The sequence below is a fragment of the Mytilus californianus genome, unplaced genomic scaffold (genome assembly GCF_021869535.1).
Source record: "Mytilus californianus isolate M0D057914Y unplaced genomic scaffold, xbMytCali1.0.p SCAF_11, whole genome shotgun sequence".
Classification (NCBI taxonomy): domain Eukaryota; kingdom Metazoa; phylum Mollusca; class Bivalvia; order Mytilida; family Mytilidae; genus Mytilus; species Mytilus californianus.
Genome location: NW_026262593.1, coordinates 74,180,364 through 74,188,387, shown reverse-complemented (window position 1 = coordinate 74,188,387; position 8,024 = coordinate 74,180,364). Strand labels below are relative to the sequence as shown.

At 30.8% G+C, this 8,024-nt stretch overlaps 1 long non-coding RNA gene across 1 annotated transcript; it reads left to right on the top strand.

Moving 5' to 3' along the window:
• The first annotated feature begins 937 nt into the window (after window positions 1-937).
• Window positions 938-3,998, top strand: LOC127720688 (uncharacterized). The gene is made up of 3 exons (XR_007990927.1): window positions 938-1,317; window positions 3,137-3,233; window positions 3,677-3,998. It is a non-coding gene; the product is annotated as an uncharacterized LOC127720688 (long non-coding RNA).
• The last annotated feature ends 4,026 nt before the right edge of the window (window positions 3,999-8,024 follow it).

Here is an 8,024-nt window from a genome sequence, read left to right as displayed (position 1 = left end):
TTATTTTTCAGCTTTGTCAAATCTTCCTTGCTTGTTTTTATCAAGAATAAATAAACATCTGAAGTTTTGTCTATAAATGTAAAGTAATAGTGCATTTGTAATAAATTCATCCTGTCTTCACTCCGACCCGAACTGTAGAATTTGAATTGTGTAAAATTCTGCTTGCTTATGTCTTGGTAGTAAGGTAGTCTATAAATGAATTTCTAAGTGTTTAGTCTTAAGAATATATCTTCTTTCTCTTTAAAGTAAAGCATATACAGTAGGGGACATTCCCAATGTAAAAACTCTCAATTACGGCTTACTCATAAAACTTATAAACCTCCATTTTAGAATACCTGCTTATATGTCATTTTTTGGTTTGTATTATTGATTAACTTTGTTTGTTGGTTGTGATTTGAAAATCGTATAAAACCACAAATAATTCAATGACTGCATACTATCGGTACTATCAGTGCTTTGATTTTATAAATATCTATTTATAGTGAGTTCATTATCTAAAACAATACTGTCAAAGAACAAATCGATAGATTTTGTGAGTTTTATGTATGTTTTTATTATATTTTATACGATTCTATTCGTTTGTATTAATTTCTATAATTTGTACAAGGGAAATAACTAAGTCAATCATAAATACTATTTGATGCATGAATAACAAGAGTTATCGCTCTCTAAACAGATAAAATTATCAAACGTTGAAAATAATGTAGTGTGATAAAAACAAGTCCTGAAAGTGGGTTTAAATAGGTTGAACTTTTAATCATGCTTTATCAAAATAATTTAAAGCTTGCATGAAACGTTGAAACTACTGAAATAGATAGAAGCTGCTTATTGAAATATTTTTAAATTTTTAAAAATTCGCTATTACATGGGAGAAAACTCTGTTATGTATATACCCTTCGGAAGTTTACAATAGTCGTTATTGTTTAATATCTCCAGAGAAGTACGAAATCTTCCCGCCTTGGAAAGCGTCGGTCAACAAAAATGGAAAAGGTTAAAAGTGTTTTATTGTGTTTGGTATCTTTGGTATATTGTGATGTACTTGACATAAAGAATGTGTGCAAGTTGGAACAAAATTTAAATTTTATTCCTAAGGGTTATTCGTGCACATTTGTTGGAGGGAACGTGTATGTTTACCAAGGCAAGCCCTCGATTGGAACAATATATTTTGATACATTTAATGCCGATTCTACATTGATTATTTTGGGAGTTAAAACAGTTGTGATAAAGCGTGGTTCTATGGATACATGTCATCAACTTGTGACTAGAAATCCTGAAGCTAGTATCAACATATACGGACAAAATTGTGAATATGTAACTGTCAGTACATGCATGTAAATTAGATAAAACTCAAAACATTAGAAAGATAAGAACAACATCCGTGTAAATTAGTGTGAAATCTCACTGTCCGACACTGGTGACTTCAAGATAAAGAACAACAAAAGCATTGTACCATTACTTAGAACATTTCATGTACATTTAGTCCTCGGTCTGCTTCAGTTTATTATGAAAATAGGTATGAGGGAATTGTTTGGTTTTTTTTTTATTGGTTCATGTGTTGTATTTCTTGACATCTTTGACTTTGTCCTTGTGTTTCCCATTTTGCCCTGGCTTTGCGCTCTTACATGCTTTATCTGTTTATAGGGGATTACCTCTTATATTAGTCGAAGTACAACTGGAAGTGATCAAGGAGTTTACTGAACGCAATTTGACTTACATTTGTATCTAGAAGAGGTAATCCGCTATAAAGATGGGTAAAACCCGAGGAATTCACAAATCTGATAAAAAGTCAGAAATCCACATACATTGTACAGGGTCTGAGGTTTACTGCAGTAAGTTTTTAAACAATCTTCACCATAAAAAGATTAAACTGAACCTTTCCAATAAAATACCTTTTAACTTACATTTAAAGGGTTTAGAACATTTTTGTATGTGTATAAATTTGACTTTTGTTAAATAAGTCTAAATTGAAACAAACGTCCACACCTACACAAGTGTTGGATAAAAATCACACTGCGTGTGCATGTTAAACAAACTGATTGGTGAACGGGTCTAGATACATGTACAGTACAAACAACTTCCCAAAAGATAAACAAAGGTGAACTTCTTCCAGACAACACTCTTTGACCAACAGTATTGACAACCTATGCCATACACCTAAACATGAAAATAGTGTTGAAAGTGCAAGACATCAACTCCCTTTACAAAAAGATCGAAATAAATGCAATTTTATATAATTTAAAAGGCTAAAATACAAATTCATGACACTGTATTAATTATAATCCCTTGAAGACTCTACACTTTGTAACAAAGGAAGTTGATCTCTTACGCATTCAACATTATTTTTTCTTTAGGTGTATTTTTTTTTTACGTTTGTTCATTCATAATCTGAATAAAAATGAAGAATGAGTTAAATTGAATATTTTATTTTGTTTATATAATTGTAGGGGATCAGTTCATCTTCAACAACTGTGGTCCATACACCCAAGACGAAAGTCAAACAAACATCAAGCATGTCAAGCTTAAGTGGCATCCCTGAACCCATGGTAAGTGCTCCATACACATACATCTGAAATAAAAACGTATACAGTAGGTTTGTATTTTTACAAATGCAGTTAGACAGTTAGTTTAGGCAGAGACATATATACATGTATACACATATATTTTTAGGAAATAAAAAATGAAAATGATTCAATGGCTGTCAGGAAAAAGTTTTTACTTTGAAGATCACCCTTTTCTATAAATGATCAATACACAGCTAAATCCTGTTTTAGACCATAGATTCCGAAAGAATGTATATTGTACATACATGAAATTTACATTCCAACTCTACAAAATGATCTATATGGAAAATGTTGTGTTTTATAAATATATACCTCATTTATGATTGATCAACATCTGACTCTATCTCTTGTCTTGAATAGGCATCTGTACTTGGTGATGGCACTGGTTAATCATGTGGAACATGCGATTGACCTCCTTTATCAACTAATACTGCCTGTGACATTACTATGGTCTTGTTTACCTTCTCTCTGTAATTTTATATAAAAAAATAAATATCTTTTATTTACCTTGTATATTTCAGTAGGGATAGATACAAATGTATCTTACATATTTTAAAATTAAAATTTCTTTACAGACAACTCAATCGATACTCAGTACGATTAGATCGGAAGAGTCAGAAGAACAGTATCATGAGTACACCTGGATGTATTCAACAGTGAGTCTTATCATAGGTAAATATATATGCATACAAAAATGTATGTCTTGTTAATTATTAAGTAAAAAAAAAACTGGTGTGTGTAAAAATTGATTGAATAATGGTTTAACAAAATCAGCTAAATGTGATATCCAGCTTTAATGGTATACTAAGTACATTTACATAAACATGTATTCGGAAAATAACCAGTGGTCACGAACAGGTAACAGACTAGTCATTTAATGTAGTATGAAAGTGAGCATGACAAGTTCACAATATTAGTGATAAGGCTAAATGCATTTATATATAAGCTTACCATAACTTTTTATTGACATGGCATTGTTCTGTATATATAAATATGTTATATACTAGTGCTCTTGGAGTTAATAATTGTTGTTATCTTTTTCAAGACTGCATAATTTATAAATGGCACATAAACAAACATTTGTCACATTTATGATAATTTTCCTATATTTACAGTTGTCGTCATTGTCTTACTAGTTTGTTGTGGGAGATACGTGTCAAAGAAAAGGCACAGATCTAGAAACAAAAACAGGAATGATATTGAGATGTCCTCTGACATAATGTTTGAAGTTCCAAGAAATCCACCACAAATTTTGAAATCGGATTAGCTATTTTAATAATATAAATGTAATATGTGTGAGCAGAAGTCTATTATGGATTACTAAAGTAAAAAAATCATTGATTACAGGTGGCCATTGGCAGTATATTATTTTGTTGGCTCTACCTATAGTGCAAAGACGATTTCCCTTCATGTTTGATGTGGTTTTCTTCAACAATGTACCCCCCCAAGGGTGACTGGGGGATAGAAGTATGGTCACCATTGGTCTTCCTCCGACCGGCAGTAAAACCCGTGCTAAAGTGGGGCGTCCGTTTGGCTGTGCGGGATGTACAAATTTGCAGCCACGTCCGGTCAGAATGGGGACGTTAAATCCGATGCCTCGTGTAAAGAAAGTGCCACGTTCTTTGCACGTTAAGAACCCTTGCAACAACTGTTTGAGGGGTCCGTTAGTGACCTGTTGCAAGGCTAGATTTCTGTCCCTATCCAATAAACCCTCATTTCCCGTGGCAGTCTAAATTTCTCCGACCTTAATCCCTTAATCTATTACAGAACCTACCTATTGTATTTATTGTGAACTTGTTCTCGTCCTGAATATGCATGAAATATTTGCCACTGGACGTTAAGCAACCAACAATCAATCAATCAATCAACAATGTACACCGTCTACTTCATGTGCTACATCGTCAAAGACCTCCTACCCCACCAAGACTCGTTTATCAACCACAACCAACTCTAAGAAGATCTAACAGGGTACGGCGACGGAAACAGAGGTTAAGTTTGTAGTTTACATGCTTTAAAGTTAAACACTTTTTTTTATGCTTAATTCAACACTGATTCTCCTAAGTCTAAGAATCCGATAAATAAAGAGAAAATGTAATGCTTTATATCATTGTATTGTATCCATTTAATCCCATATATCTGATTCTTAGGTAGAAATAGTAGACAATGGTAACTTTTCAATATTGTTAAATTATAAGTGGAAAATGTAGTAATTACTTTTCATGCATAACATCCACCACCATCATCTTTATTCTGGTTCCATGCCCAGTGTTGTTGTCCAGGCATCTCACCAACTCGTATAACCACACAAGCTTTTCTGAATCCACCCAGTACAGCAGTCTAATTCCATCTTGGGTGCTGGAATGTGCTAAGTTGTGGTAAATTCCAGCAAGGTCTTTATCCAGACTTGCTGTCTGGTCTATTGAATTTAACGTGCTCTCAATCTCATGTTTAGTACTTATATCTCTATTACACAAATTGCATGGTGTGTGTATAACTGGTAGATCGTAAAGTGTGATCTTTTCATATCGCAACTTAAAATCCATGGTTGTAGTGTTTTGGAAAAGCCTTTGAAGAGCAATGTTCAGCAAACTTCTGTTACTTTGGATATACATTATTTTGAATGGAGGTTTCCCCTCCCAACTACATATATGTAAATCTGAATGTGTTAGTTTTCATTTGGAGGAGGAGTGTGAAATCAACTTTTCAAAGTTAGGGGGGTGGAGATCTGGATTGAAAAAATTAATAAAGCAGTCCAATCAAATTTGATTCCCATTTTCAGCATACATTTTTTGTACTTTGTTTCATTTCTTTTTTATATTTATCATGTTTATATATACAAGTCACTATTAAGCTTGTAGGTTGAAGTTGAAATATATTAAATAAAGTGTTTTTTAAACTGTTTGTGGAAGATATAAAGTGTCTTGTCTTTTTTTTTTTAATATGTTAAGATTTCAGCATAATTTTTATCCTTTCTTATTAGTTGATTAGTCAATACAAATGTTTTTAGTATTTTACATTAGACAATGGAAATATAATTTCACTGACAATAATTTTGCACTTCATACATTGTCTCAAATTTTATTGTTTTAGATCTGGGCATTGTTGATAAAAAAAAATTGAGATATATGTACAATGTATACAATGTATGTGTTTTATACACGTGTACTTGCTAGACTTATATGTTAATTTTGTCAGAGGATATAATGTAGCAGTAGTGATTTTATTACCAGTATTACTAGAAGATATTTGGTACTATTGTAATTTGTGATTTTCATATGAATGCGGCTTTAGTAATTACAAAAATCATTTAACTTTTCACAGAAGTCTGTTATGTTTACACCACAAAATATTTGGTTTCATTTTCGGTATAAGTATTATAATTGATTTTCATTGTGAAAAATATTTCATTCCAAAATACTCCAAATTCCCTGTGACTTAATTGTGTCAAATATTTTTAAATAATTTTTGTACTTACTGTTTTGAATGGTTATTATTTTTCCCTGTTTTAATTTTCTAATCAGTTTTATTTAAACTTAGTCATTCCTAACAATGTTTCTTTCAAAAGATGAAAAAGTTTTTACATTGTTATTTTTTAGTTGTGTAGAATAGTGTATTTTTTATCAAAGCAATGGTGCTGATCTTGATTTTACATAAAGCATTTGTTTACTTGCAATCAAATGCAGGTGGTAGTTTTTATATGAATGATGTTTATATCGTATCTGTGATTTTTAGTAGTTGTGTTACTGTTTTACATTTTTAATAACATTCAACTACTTCAACATACTCAATGTTTTTCCATAATTTTAAAACTTTGTGAATACAAAATATACTTTATTACTAGTCATTCATACTCGTTTTTATACTCATTGCATCATTTCAAAGCTGTCTCATGAAAATTTCTCCATCAGTTTGCTATACATTTCTTACAATACTGGTTTTTGTTGAATGTTTTTATGATAGTATTAATAATTTGTATATCTGTGATTTTTATTCTTGTAGTGATAGTTTACATTCAACTTTCATCTCCACTACCTCAAACTTTAATATATATAGTACCAAAATACACTCATAACTAGTCATTTACTTCTTTGCATATTACAAGCACTATTGATGAGAATTAAATGTTTGAAACATAATTTTTAGGGCATTAATGTGTGTCCTCATTTTTATACTCATTACTCATTGCATTGATAAAGTTAATAACTAGTCATTCATTGTTTGAATATTTGATTTCATTACATTTTTTTTCTAAAATTAAATCTTAAGTAAGTATGGTTTCCAACACTGGTCAAATACTGGTTTTTGTTGAATGATTTCGTATTTTGAATCATTGTAAATTTTTGATTTTTTTTTTTAAATTTTCATTCAAATTTTTTCCTGTTCAAAAATCTTAAATATTTTGAAAACAATAGTGTTCACTAAAAATGACATTCCAAATTTTCTTTATTCAAGTTATCATTCATTGTTTGAATATTTGATTTCCTTACATTATTACATTACGGGTCAATTTTTGTCATTAAATTTTAAATGTTCATCCCTTTTCTTTTTTTTCCATCTTCAAAATTTTTTATTGAAATTTTGTGCTCATTTTATATGAAATCATACCTTTGCATGTTTTAGATATCAAAATACTGTTTGTTAAAAATTTACATTATTTTTATTGAATAAAAATAAAAATTGTTATGAAAATGTCTTCATTTATTTCACAGGCTGTCTTTGAGGTTAATCACCTCATAATGGATATTTCACATGTTTTGATGTTTGGTATGTTGTAAGAAGTTAATGCTTATGCACCTGCTGAGTCAATTACCTACTTTTAATAACACAGATTTTCTAACCTGTTGTTTTGGTTTAAGTGACATATGGTGCAACATGTATATGTTCTTTGAAAAGAGAAGTCATCAAAAACATAATTTCATTTACATCCGTTTCAAAATGAACTTTTATTACTACAGGTGCCATCAGAACTGAAAATCCTGGGAAAACTTGTATGTTTCTTTGTCCTCTCAGACATTTGGAAAGATAATTATTCTAAATCAAAGTGTTTTCTGCAAACATGACAAAAAACAAAAAAAATCCTGCGAAAAAGGTTGAAATTTAGGTATCCGGTAACTGTTATCAGACATCTTGTATATTTGACCTTAACAAAATAGTCAGCCTCAGTCAAGGATTTAAAAGAAATCTATGGAAAGAAATGAATCACAGACAAAACTTTTACTTTTATTCAATATTTTTATGAAGTGTCACATTTAATGCATTATCTATGGACTTGTCTATAGCATTCTGAAGTCTCTCCAGATAGTTCCATTGGTTTAAGTTCAAATACAGTCCAATTGAAGTAGCTTGTCCTCTGTGAAACCTTCTTATGTCCAGTATAACTGATTCTTTATACCTGCACACCCTCACATATAGTTCGTTGTCTGGTAACTCAAATAACTGAATGCAATGAGTGTCATTCCAGGG